The sequence below is a fragment of the Lipotes vexillifer genome, unplaced genomic scaffold (genome assembly GCF_000442215.2).
Source record: "Lipotes vexillifer unplaced genomic scaffold, Lipotes_vexillifer_v1.1 scaffold422, whole genome shotgun sequence".
NCBI classification, from domain to species: domain Eukaryota; kingdom Metazoa; phylum Chordata; class Mammalia; order Artiodactyla; family Lipotidae; genus Lipotes; species Lipotes vexillifer.
Window position 1 is genome coordinate 2,934,620 of NW_006779087.1, and position 12,883 is coordinate 2,947,502.

Here is a 12,883-nt window from a genome sequence, read left to right on the forward strand (position 1 = left end):
CCTCTGGCCTGCTCAAGGCAGCAGGCTCCCTGACGCCGGGCTCCCTCCCCCCTCCCACGCCCTGGGTGCACCCCCTACCACCCCCAGGACCCGATGCAAAAGAGGCCTCAGAGCCAGGGTGGCCAAGCCAGGGAATCCCAGTCCTGGGCCCAGAGTCTGGACCTGCACTTTACCCCCTGCTGTCAGTCAACCCCACTGCCCCACCAGAGCTGCCAGGGTGGCACAGGGCCCCGTCCAGCTTTCAGTAGACACCCTGCCCTGCCAGGCTTTAGCCTCTGTCCCAAGCCCCAGACACGCAGGCCCATCGGTTTTTCTCCGTGGGTTTGTATCTCAGCTCCAGGCCGCCTTGGGCCTCTATCTCCTAGACGAGACCCCCACTAGCTGAGTGCTAGCTGCCCAGGAGAGCGGGGGGCCTGGTCCTGGGCCCCTGCTCCACTCCCCTCCTAGCTGACTTACTGTGGCATTAAACCCAATGAGTCTTGCTGCGGGCATGGCAGAGTCATAGGCCAGTGGAGAGGTGGCAGGTCAGATGGGCAAGGCCCAGGACTTTCAGAATAAACTGAGAGGATGTTGGAGCCAAGCACGGCCGCCGGGGAAGGGGAAGGGCTCAGCTGGGAGTCAGGAGACCCAGGGTCTGGTCTGGGTGCTTGCTCTACAGGACAAGAAGGAGGCCTTCGCTGGCCCAGGACCTTTGTTTCTTTATCTACATATTGAAAGATTTGTAGATGAAGATTTGGTCCTGATGTCTTTTGAGGTGTTTTTCAGCTCTAAAGTTCTTTGAAATGTTTAGCCTGTGTCAGAACTCAGTTCATCAGTCCCTTGTACTCCTTGTGCCCCAGCCCCTGGCAATTTGTCTCAAGACGGAGATTTGAAAATAACTTTAGCTGAGGCCAACGGTGTCTGAAATGCCTCCTAGTTTAATTCTACAAGCTCCAGTTCCGGCCGTAACCTGTGTCTGTGGCCATCCTTGGGCTCACACAGCCCTGGGCCTTCTGGCAGGCAAGCCAGCCCCTCACCTGCTCTATAGCTTCGCCTTCTCTGCCCAGGGCTGAGAGGGGCCAGGGGCCAGCTTCCTGCAGGGCCTCAAGGCTCAGAAGAAATCTGGCTCCAGCCAGCAAGCCTGCAGCACCCAGGTTTCTGCTCCCCACTGGCCCCTGGCCCAGGCCCACACCCTTGGCCGGGCCCCAGAGAGTGTGTGCCTAGGAAGAACCTGGTGGCTGGAGAGAAACACATGGAAAGTTCGGCGTTTGGGAAGATCGAGGGTGTATATCCATGCGCTGAGGAGGTTACCCTGAATCCTAGGCGGGTAGATGGGCTGGAGGGTGATGCGGCTGGAGGTGGGGCCTGAGTGTTGGTGGGGAACAGAGCTCAGGCTAGGGACATGACAGCCCCAAGCTTGGGAAGACCTGGCCTCGCAGCCCTCAGCCTGGGACAGGGTGCAGAAGGACCCTCAGTTGTCCACAGGAGATTAAGGAGACACAGCCTCCTTCCCCTCCTGCTGGAAACGCCCCAGCACAGCCTCCCTGGCTGGCTTCTTGGCTTCTCGAGTGTTTCTTCCTTCCACCGTCAGAGAGGCACCTTCCCAGGCTGCCTCCCAGCATTGTGCAAGGCCCAGAGGAGAACCAGGAAGTGAAACTGGGTGAAACAGAAAGCTACATGGACCTGCCACGTTCCCACGTCGTCGTGGGGCACTCTGCTTGCCGGTAGTGTCACGTCTTCTGGTCACTGGAACCCACCTAGCCCAGGAATCAGGACACTCCTCAAGGGTTTTATCTCCACTGGATTTGGGGGTTAAAAGTCTCCTGAGACTCCACAACCAGAAACTGAAGGCAGCACCTCCCCAAAGGCTGGAAAATCCCTGAGAGGAGAAGGTCTGAGGCAAGAGGCGGAGCGATGGGGGAGGGTTGAGGGAAGGGGCGAGAGCTGGGAGGACAGCTGTGGCCAGGGAGAGAAGGAGGCATTGGTGAGAGCGGTCTGCATAATGCTTCTGAGTTCAGGACGGTGTTCCAAGGCCGAAATTACAGCCTCTTAACCTGGAGATACTGTTCGTGGGAGCATTTAGCTCGTGCTTAGCACATAGTAGGTCCTCGATAAAGCATGGCTGAAGGTCCGGAGCTCCTGCTGAGTCTTCGCAGGCCGGTGCGTCTGCAGTGGCCCATCGCAGAGGGAACCAGAGGGGACGGGGAAGGAGAGGGTCCCAGGGTATCCTGCCCGGGCTTTGCCCTTGAGAGACAAGTCACAGCTGGCGCAGGCCCTTGCTTGGAGCCAAATCTCAGTTCCCACCGCCGGCTGGGAGTAGCCTGCTCGCGGCGCCTCCGTATCGCCCTCTGCTGGCCGAAGGGCTACCCAGCGGCCGCCTCCCGCCGCGCCCCGCCCCGCCCCGCCCCGCCCCCCCCCCCGGCTCGCCTGCCTTGAGCTCCTCGCCCAGGAGCTCCCCACCCGGCGCCAGCGTGCGTGAGCTTCCCCATGCTTCTGTTCTGTAGGGACTGTCCCCCGAAAACCACATCTAGAAAGGAGCTGCGTCCTCACTCAGAGGCAGCTTGGACCCGCCCGCCTTGATTCCCTGTTCTCAATCCCCTTCTCAAATGGGGCCCCCGCCTTGCCTGGAGTCAGCCTTCATCCTCAGAATGAGAAGGGGACCCACCTTGGCGTCCCGGGCGGGCTCGGACAGCACCTTTCCCTCTCCCCCCGGGAAACTGAGGGCGGGGACATAGCATGGGGGAGGCAGGTACTGAAAGAAGACAAGAGGTGACTCTTCCATTTGACCGCCCAGCCTAGAAGATCTGTGCCTTTGCAGTAGAGGCCCCCTTAGGGAGCCACAGAAAGGGGTACCCTTGGTAAAAGGGTATCCCAATTCGAGTTACCACGAGGACCTGCCCTCCTCCCAGCAGCCCCCAAGGCGGCCTCAGGCCTGGAGCCGGCTAGGACTCTGGATGCCTATGTCCATGGACCTGCACAAGAGACAGTACCCTCCTTCCCAGAGGACCTCTTTTTTTTTTTTTTCTTGCGTTATGCGGGCCTCTCACTGTTGTGGCCTCTCCCATTTGCGGAGCACAGGCTCCGGACGCGCAGGCTCAGTGGCCATGGCTCACGGGCCCAGCCGCTCCGCGGCATGTGGGATCTTCCCGAAACGGGGCACGAACCCGCGTCTCCTGCATCGGCAGGCGGACTCTCAAGCACTGCGCCACCAGGGAAGCCCCCCAGAGGACCTCTTACACCAGCTTTGGGGAAATAAGAGCGTTCCTGGCATCCTGCAAAGGCAGCTTTTCCCTTCCTCCTGTGCCTGCCAGTCCCCGGTCCTTAAATCCCCACCCTGATGTCCACGTTATGGTTGGCGTGTGGGCAGAAGGTCCGTAGGAGGAGCTCCCCGAAACGGGGCACGAACCCGCGTCTCCTGCATCGGCAGGCGGACTCTCAAGCACTGCGCCACCAGGGAAGCCCCCCAGAGGACCTCTTACACCAGCTTTGGGGAAATAAGAGCGTTCCTGGCATCCTGCAAAGGCAGCTTTTCCCTTCCTCCTGTGCCTGCCAGTCCCCGGTCCTTAAATCCCCACCCTGATGTCCACGTTATGGTTGGCGTGTGGGCAGAAGGTCCGTAGGAATATTACGGAAAAGAAATCACAAGAAGACAGGCTGGGATCTGGGAAAGGAGAATTGGCTCGCTGCCCTCCAGGGTTAGAAGAGTCGGTGGGACGTCGCGGTGTCTAAGCCACTGCCTCCACGTAGAGCCTCAGGGAACCTGCCTGCCTTTGAAAGAAGAAAACCCATCAACTTCTTTGCAGCTTTGTTTTGCTTTCCTGGGGGACCCCAGGCTCCAATTTCCTTACCTATATAAAGAGGGAGAGGATCATTTGTGTGGTAAGGATTCTCTCTGAGGGGTGATGAGTGTCTGTGTAACGCGCCCAAATGAGAGTGAAGCTGGTTCCTGGAGCATGAGCTTTGATGCTGAGGACCACGCCCTCCCCTGCCAAGGCCTTGTGGTACCCAGTTCTCCCTATTCTCCCAGTCACCATTCTCCCTCAGTCCTGCCCCACATCTACCCTCAGAGGGTGGCTCTTCTCCCTCCAGAGCCTCACTCACATCCAGATTAACAGAACAAGAAGTGGCAAATCCCCATGCCTAAAAGATCCAGCCCTAGGGATGGAGCGGAGGGGTGCACGTCCTGAGTCCAGTCTCCCAGGGCGGGGACCGATGCTGACTGTGCAGTCATCACTCCGGGTGGGCGACTTTTGGAACCAGCTGCTTCCACCAGGGCCACGTTCAGATTGCTAGAAATAGAGACAGAAGGCTTCTTGTCTTTGCATATGATCTGCATAATGTCATAGACACACAAGTCTATTTTCAGGCAGCTTTCAGGTTAAAGTGTTGTCACTGCTGCCCTGCGGGTGTCACGTCTGGATGAGTCTCTTCTCTGTTCTTTTTCACCCACCCACTCTCACTGACCTAGATCCCCAACTGCAGGAGCAAGTGGTGAGGTGGGGGGCAGAGCAGGCTTGTCCGGGAAGCCGGTGTGTGTGTGGGGGGTGGAGCAGGGCAAGAGGCACACTGGCATTTCCTTTACTACCACCAGCACCACCAAAAGCAGAGTGGGGCTGCTCAGGGTCAACTGATAGGCAGAGGCAAGGAATGGGAAGCAAGGTGGCCCACATTCTGTTGTACACAAACCTCTCCCGCCTCTTCTATCAGAACAGCCAGTTCCCATATGGTTGGTTCAGTCTTCTGCCGGTTTGACGGAAGACATCTAGATAAACCTGTTCCTCTCGGCCACCATAAAGCTGGCTTGGCCCAGCTATCCCTCTTGGACGTTTACTTTCAGCACTAAGACTTGCTCTTAGCCTCCTGTGAAATCTGACCCTCAGTCTGTCCCTCTCCCAGGAGCCCCATCTGGGAGACCGGTATCCTAGTCTGATGATCAATGTTTTTAAAGCACCTGGCACATAGTAGGAGGTCAATCAATGCTAGAGTCCCCTCCTCTCCTTCAGAAGTCTGTGCCAAGCACCTAATTGTCCCAGGCCTGGATGCCCAGAATAGGCACAATGCTCTGAGGGCTCAAGGCAAACATGATAGAAGGGCCAGTTAGGGTGACTTACTAAGAAGTCTGTTGACCTTGGCAGGTCACTTGGCCTCTCAGTTAGAAAAGACGGGGGCCGGTGGGTTTTAGGGGCAAGGACAATTCTCATGTCACAGCTTGAGCCGTTTGGTGACCTGTCCTTGGTCACAGAAGGCTAGGGTTGGAGCCCCGACAAAGGGATCATCGGGGCCTGTCTGCTGTAGTGTCTTACTATGGAGACCTAAGGATTCACCAGATGCCAAGGTGAGGAGCCTGGGAGACTTGCTGGGTCCTGGGAATCATGAGGCCACTCAGTCAGGCTGGAGAGCAGCACCGTACCACCCAGAGCTCCTGGCCCCTGGCGTCCAGTCCCACTGGACCTGCCTCATCCCCTTAGGCAGGCGTTTCCTGTTGATAAGAAGCTCAGTCAACAAACACTGATAAAGAGATGAAAAAAGGAAATTAACAGGGCTTGGGTATAATGGGGATTTTGTCTGCCTTTTCTACACTTCTTCGTTCTCCCTGCACTCCTCCCCCACTGCTTCCCAGAACTGAGGCAAAAACATACCCCCCACCTCCACTATGGGCCCTATTTTGCAGTTTCCAGGAATTTAGCCTTACAGAGCCCTTAGAAGCAGGGCCTGGTTTGACCTGGAGGCAGGAGGTGGGTAGGAGTTCAGAGGCAGGAAACTCTGGGTGCTGCGAGGCCCCCAAGTCCAAGGAAAAGGGCAGTGGCAGCAGGAAGGAAGGACTGTGAGGCACAGGTTGCATCGACGACCTTCCCTCTTCCCTTCGCCTCCCTCCCTGCCAGAGGCCTGGATCCAAGTTGTGGTTAGGTGGCTGCATAGTCTATAATGAGTGGATTTTCCATCATTTTAGTCTCGGGCTTCATTACTGGAAAATCTCATTAATTTTGACTCTACTAATTTGGAGTCTATGATCCTTTGGGGCAAGAAGCTGGACTGATGTTTAGGGAAAAAAAACAAACAAGTTTGCAAAAGCATGTCCAAGTGCCCTTCTTGGGTTTTTTTTTTTTTTTGCAGTACACAGGCCTCTCACTGTTGTGGCCTCTCCCGCAGAGCATCCGGACACACAGGCTCAGCGGCCATGGCTCACGGGCCCAGCCGCTCCACGGCATGCGGGATCTTCCCGGACCGGGGCACGAACCCACGTCCCCTAGCATCGGCAGGCGGACTCTCAACCACTGCACCACCAGGGAAGTCCCTTGGGTTTGGTTTTGTAAGCTCAGCTCAACAAAGGCCCTTTTCTCAAGCACTCGGCCTGCAGTTAAGATAACCTGCCACCAGGTGGGTGATGAGGCTTTGTCCTCACTAGTGCAAGTAGTCATGGATCATGGACAGGGTTTTTTTTTGTTTTTTGTTTTTTAATTAATTAATTTATTTATTTTGGCTGCGTTGGGTCCTCGTTGCTGTGCACGCGCTTTAGTTGTGGTGAGCCGGGGCTACTCTTCGTTGCGGTGCGCAGGCTTCTCATTGCAGTGGCTTCTCTTGCTGTGGAGCATGAGCTCTAGGTGCCCAGGCTTCAGTAGTTGTGGCACATGGGTGCAGTAGTTGTGGCCTATGGGCTTAGTTGCTCCGCGGCATGTGGGATCTTCCCGGACCAGGGCTCGAACCCGTGTCTCCTGCATTGGCAGGCGGATTCTTAACCACTGTGCCACCAGGGAAGTTCAGACAGGGTCATTTGAAAGATTTATACTAGCTACTTCTTTCCCCCTCTTCCCTGGAGAGATCATTCCTTAATAAAACAGTTAGGCAAACATAAAGGAGCAGAATAGATGGTTCTAAATGGCCAGGGTTTAAAAGAAAACCAACAGCAATCTACAACTTGAGGTCTTTCTCCTGAATTCGGAACTGTTTCCAGTCCTGGTTACCACCTGACCAGGGCCTTCTCTTGGCTTCAGGCCCTCAAAGCTGTCAGTGTACTTCTGACCCTTGAGGTGAGGAGCAGAGGGTTTTATCCTAGTCAAGACTTGGATTGGTTTTTTTTTTTTTTTTTTAGTAATTCAATAAATGTATTCTAAATTTCATATGGAAGAATATAAATTCATGAAGAGCTAAGTCAATATTCCCTTATTTTAGGTTAATTTTTGCATAGGTCATATAGTCGCATGATTCAAAAACAGAAGTGTCAAAAGGCAGACAGTGAAATCTCTCCCTCCCATCCTTGTCTCCCGTCTGCCAATGTTCCCTGACTCCCAAATAAATTACTGGTCTTAGTTTCTTATGCTTCTGTCTCTTCAAAGTTTCTTTGTATGGATATAAGTGAATTCGAATATGCATCCTTGTCCTTCCCCATCTTTATACAAAAGTAACGTACACACTATTCAACACCTTACTTTTTTCACTTAATAATACGCCTTGGAGATCTTTCTGTATCAGCAGATAGAGGAGCTTTAAGATTCTTTCTTCATTTTTCTCCTTCTTTCTCTTCTTTTCTAATTCTTCTTTTAAACAGCAGCATGGTATTCTGCTGCTTGAATGTACTATAATTAAACCAGTCCCCCATTTTGGAAGTTTTGATTGTTTCCAATTTTTGGCTATAGCAAATAAGGCTGCAATGACTGAATATGTATGTATATCATTTTGCTTCTTTCGAGTATATGCCTAGGATAGATTCTAAAAAGTGGAAGTCCTAGGTCAAAGGATATGTGAATTTGGCTAAGCCAATTTCAAAAATGTGTGAAGAGGGGAGACCTGCCATAGCAGATAATAAGACATAAGACAAACCATAGTAATAGAATAGTACTAGACAAGTGGACACACAGACAAATGGACAAGTAGAACATATTAAGGGCTCAGAAACAGATCCATGTAGACCCGAGAACTGATATGTGATAAAGGTGTCATCAAAAATTAGTGAAGATGATGGCTAAAGGGTATAGTGGGTTTTCTCCAGGGGGAGTGATGAAAATGTTCTAAATTAATTGTGATAATTGTTGTACAAGTCTGTGAGTATGCTAAAAGCCACCTTGAATGGGTGAATTGTATGGTATATGAAGTATATCTCAATAAAACTGTTTAAATATTAGTGAAGAAAGGCTAGGTTGTTCAGATAGTGTTGGTTTCCTCAAACCATTTTTGAGGAAAAATGGTTAGGTCTCTACATTACCTCATATACGAAGATGGACTCCAAATGGATTAAGGACCAAAATGTGAAAGGCAAAACTGTAAGGGTAATAAAAGGAAATGTAGGGTTTCCCTGGTGGCTCAGTGGTTAAGAATCCACCTACCAAAGCAGGGGACACGGGTTTGAGCCCTGGTCCGGGAAGATCCCACATGCAGCAGAGCAACTAAGCCCATACGCCACAAGTACTGAAGCCTGCGCATCTATAGTCCATGCTCTGCAACTGCAACAAGAGAGGACACCGCAATGAGAAGCCCACGCACCGCAACGAAGAGTAGCCCCCGCTCGCTGCAACTAGAGAAAGACCGTGCACAGCAACGAAGACCCAGCACAGCCAAAAATAAATAAATACATAAATTTAAGAAAAAAAGAAAATGTAAGAGAACATCCTTGTGACCTAGGTATGAAGAAACATTTAAACAAGGCTCTTAAAACACAAACTACAAAGCAAAGAACTACATGGATATGATGATATCAGTATACTCTTCAAAGATACACCATAAATTTAACATTAATGAATTAATAAAATTAATAGATAAATGGTAGACCAAAAGAGATATTTACAATCCCTAAAAGACTGTTAAGCATTAATATCTACAAGATATGAGAATACTATCTACAATATATGAGAAACTCCTTCAAATCAATAAGACTCCATAAAAAAATGGGCAAAATACATGAAGAGTTCATTCACAAAAAAGGAAACCCAAATGACTAGCAAGTATAAAAAGGAATGCTAAAACTCACTAGGGGTCAGAGAAATGCATATTCAAATGACATAAAACTAATATCTATCAAAATGGCAAAATTAGAAAAGTGAGTAGTGCCAAGTATTAGCAAGGAGGTGGGGAAATAGGAACTCTTGTTCAGTTCTTGTAAAGTATAAACTGGTGTAGCCTTTGTAGCATTGCTTAGTGAGAATGGGTGTGCCTATGCCATTTGACCTCATGATACCATTTCTGGGTCACATCTCAGAGGAATTCTCATACAAGTCCCCAGGGGGACATGCATGAGGATGGTGCTTGTGGTAGCAGGGAGCTGGAGCCAACCTTGGTGTCCATCACTGGGGGAACAGATAAGTAAAATGTTGTGGATGAATACTTCAGAGCATTATGTCATCCATCAGAAGCAAGGAACCAGATATACATACAGCAACGTGGATAGATCTTTAAAATATAGAACTGATTGGCAGAAAGAGAAGGCGGGCTATAGCACAGTGCCTTTTACATAAATTTGGAATGCATAATAGAACTATCCTATGATGCAGCAATCCTACTTCTGGGTATATATCCAAAGGAATTGAAATCAGGATCCTAAAAAGACCTCTGCACTTCTGTGTTCATTGCAGCATTACTCACAATAGCCAAGACATGAAACAAAATAATGTCCATCGACAGACAAATGGACAAAGAAAATGACGTAGTATATACAAACAAAGGAATATTATCCAGCAATTAATTAATTTTAATATGGCTATTTAAAAAGTAGGAAATCTTGGGACTTCCCTGGTGGTTCAGTTGGTTAAGACTCCGCGCTTCCAGTACAGGGGGCGCTGGTTCGATCCCTGGTCAGGGAACTAAGATCCCTCATGCTGCGTGGCAAAAATAAATAAATAAGTAAACATTTAAAAATAAAAAGAAGGAAATCCTGCTGTGTGCGACAATGTAGATTAACATGGAGAACGTCACGCTCAGTGAAATAAGCCAGACACAGAAGGACAAATACTACAGGATACCACTTAGATGAGGAATCTGAAATAGACTCATAGAAGAAAAAAGTAGAATGGTGGTTCTCAGGGCTGGGGTGAGGTGGAAATGGGGTGGAAATAGTCAAAGGGTACAAAGTTTAATTTATGCAAGAGGAACAAGGCCTAGAGATCTACTGTACAGCAAAGAGCCTCTAGTTAATAACACTGTATTGTGTGCTTACAAATATGCTAAGGGGGAGACCTTATGTCAAGTGTTCTTAACACACACACACACACACACACACACACACACACACACACAATAAGAATAGAATTCATACATATTCAAAACAACACTACATTCTTAACAAGGATACCCCTGTACTTAAGGACACAAGCTGGCTAGAATGCTTGTGCAGTGAGGGGAGCAAGGTGGACGGAGATTGAAAAGGGGATTGGAGAAAGAGGTGGAAAATACAATCTGAGAGAAGCCTTGCCGCCTTGCACAGGCCAGTGATGATGACAAGCTACCGCGTGATTAACCTGAGGCCCATAAGTACAGGGGAAAAGGCAACAAAACCACAGAGTCTGAGTCCTGACTCAGCCGCTCAGAAGCTTGTGATCCTGGGCATGAAACAGCACAGAATACTCGGCTTCTTCATCTTGAAACGGGAATAATGTGAGGAATCACGATCATGTTGGACAAGGGGCCTGGCCAGAACTGTTGTTCATTAAATAATAATAATACCAATGAAAGTGCACTCTTTTCACCAGTAGTGCTCATGGCTTCAGTTCTGCAGAGCTACAAGCTGGCTTTGTGTCAATTCCTCTTGCTGGGAATTCCCTGGTGGTCCAGTGGTTAGGACTCGGCACTTCAACTGCAGGGGACATGGGTTCGATCCCTGGTCGGGGAACTAAGGTCACTCATGCCAAGCAGCGCCACCAAAAAAAAAAAAAAAAAAACAAAACCAACAAACAAATAAAAAACGCTTGCTTTGTCCCTCTCTCAAATCAGGGGAAAGCAAAGCAATCCCTCTCCCTAGCCTCTGGCTCTCTAATCGAGGAGGGCGGCAGCTAAAAAAGAGAGATTTGCAGGGCAAGGTGAAAGTTTATGATTGCAGATATATGTGTATATGCACCTATACGTATAGGTACATGTGTATGAATATATATATATGTGTGTATTTATTTCCATTAGAAGAAGACTCCTCATTCTGTACTTACTGGCTGCTCCTTTTGGATCAATACTTTGGTTAGGTCTTTTGTGAAATGAAATTTATATTCACGCCCACCGTTTCCTTAGTAACAATCTCCGGCAATCAGATCTGCTCTCTGGTGGAAATGGCCTTTGGAAAGTGCCATGCGGTGCACAGTTGCACAATCTTACCTTTGCCAGAAACTGTTTTCTGATGTAGCCAGTATCTTTTACAGAAAAAAAAAAAAAAAAAAAAAAATTAACTACATTTAAGCAGACTTAACAAGGTCTTAAAATAGATATAAAGTGGTTTCACCCCACAAGGGAAATTCTTAAAATACTAAAGTACTGTTTTTAAGCATAGTCAAGTATTTCAGAAAAACTAATTTACATTCCAAACAATTTCTATGCTAATTACAAATGATTCTTTCCCAACCACTAGGTAATATTTTGTGTTACTGTACGTACCTGAAATGAATAAAATTATTATTATTTTTTAACCAATACTCACTCATTCAAACTAGCCTTTCCACAATTCTACTGGATCTGCACTTTTACTGTAGTTCAGTAAAAATTTGAATTTTTTTTTCAAATCTGATCCCATAGTATTGAGGTGAAAGCACAAAAACGGATTTATCACAGTTGTGTAAATGAGAGGCTTGCGACTTTCAGATCTCCGCTGAGTTTGCCTTTTCCTGCATAGGAAATGGTAAGCCCCAGGATGTCTCGCAACTGCAGACACCAAACCCATGAACTCACTGCACCCGTACCTCTCCCTTCTCAGGTCCCCCTCTCAGGTCCTCACTCTTTTTTGTTTGTTGTTTGTTTTTGCGGTACGCGGGCCTCTCACTGTTGTGGCCTCTCCCATTATGGAGCACAGGCTCCGGACCCACAGGCTCAGCGGCCATGGCTCACGGGCCCAGCCGCTCCGCGACATGTGGGATCTTCCTGGACCGGGGCACGAACCCGCGTCCCCTGCATCGGCAGGCGGACCCTCAACCACTGCGCCACCAGGGAAGCCCAGGTCCTCACTCTTAATGGCCCTTCACTTTTCGAAATGAATCCTCGACTTGCCCTTCTCTATGAAGTCCTTCCCACCACCGTGTAAACTTGCCGCAAACCACCCCGCTTCCAACCACTCCAATCCCTCTCCCCTTCCCTTCATGGTCATATTTATTGGTGAAGTCTCTGCTTCCACACCTCCCACTCACTCCTCAGTCCACCACCTTCTGGCTCTGCCATGGAAACTGATCTCCTGGAGGTTACCCCTGGCCTCCTTGTTGCGAAATCCAGTGCACCCTTATCAGTCCTTCCTTTTTTAACTCGACCTCTCAGCAACATTTGACCGCTGACCACCCCCGCCTCTTGGCTTTCCTGCCACACGCTGCTGGTCTCTCTCCAGCTTCTCTGGCGGCTCCTTTTCAGATGTCTTTGAAGGCCTCTCTTTACCTCTCCTGTAAATGCTGGTGTTCCTGGCTTTCAGTCTGAGGTCCTTTTCGCCTTCTGCACAAGCCTACTGCGTAAGCTCATCACACCTTGGCTTTAAGGCTCATTGATGACGACTTTCAAATCTGTGTCTCCAGCCCCCACCTCCACCCTGAGCTCTAGACCTCAAGACTCAGCTGTTTCCGAACAGCTCCTTGGATGTCTCCCAGACATCTCAAATGCATCATGTCCAAAACAGAACTCGTTATCTGTCACCCCAAACCTGCTCTGCCCCTGATGTTCAGAGAACGGTATTACTATCCAAGAAAACACAGGAGATGCGTTCATGACCACCTTCTCCCAAACACCATCCCCGCCCCCA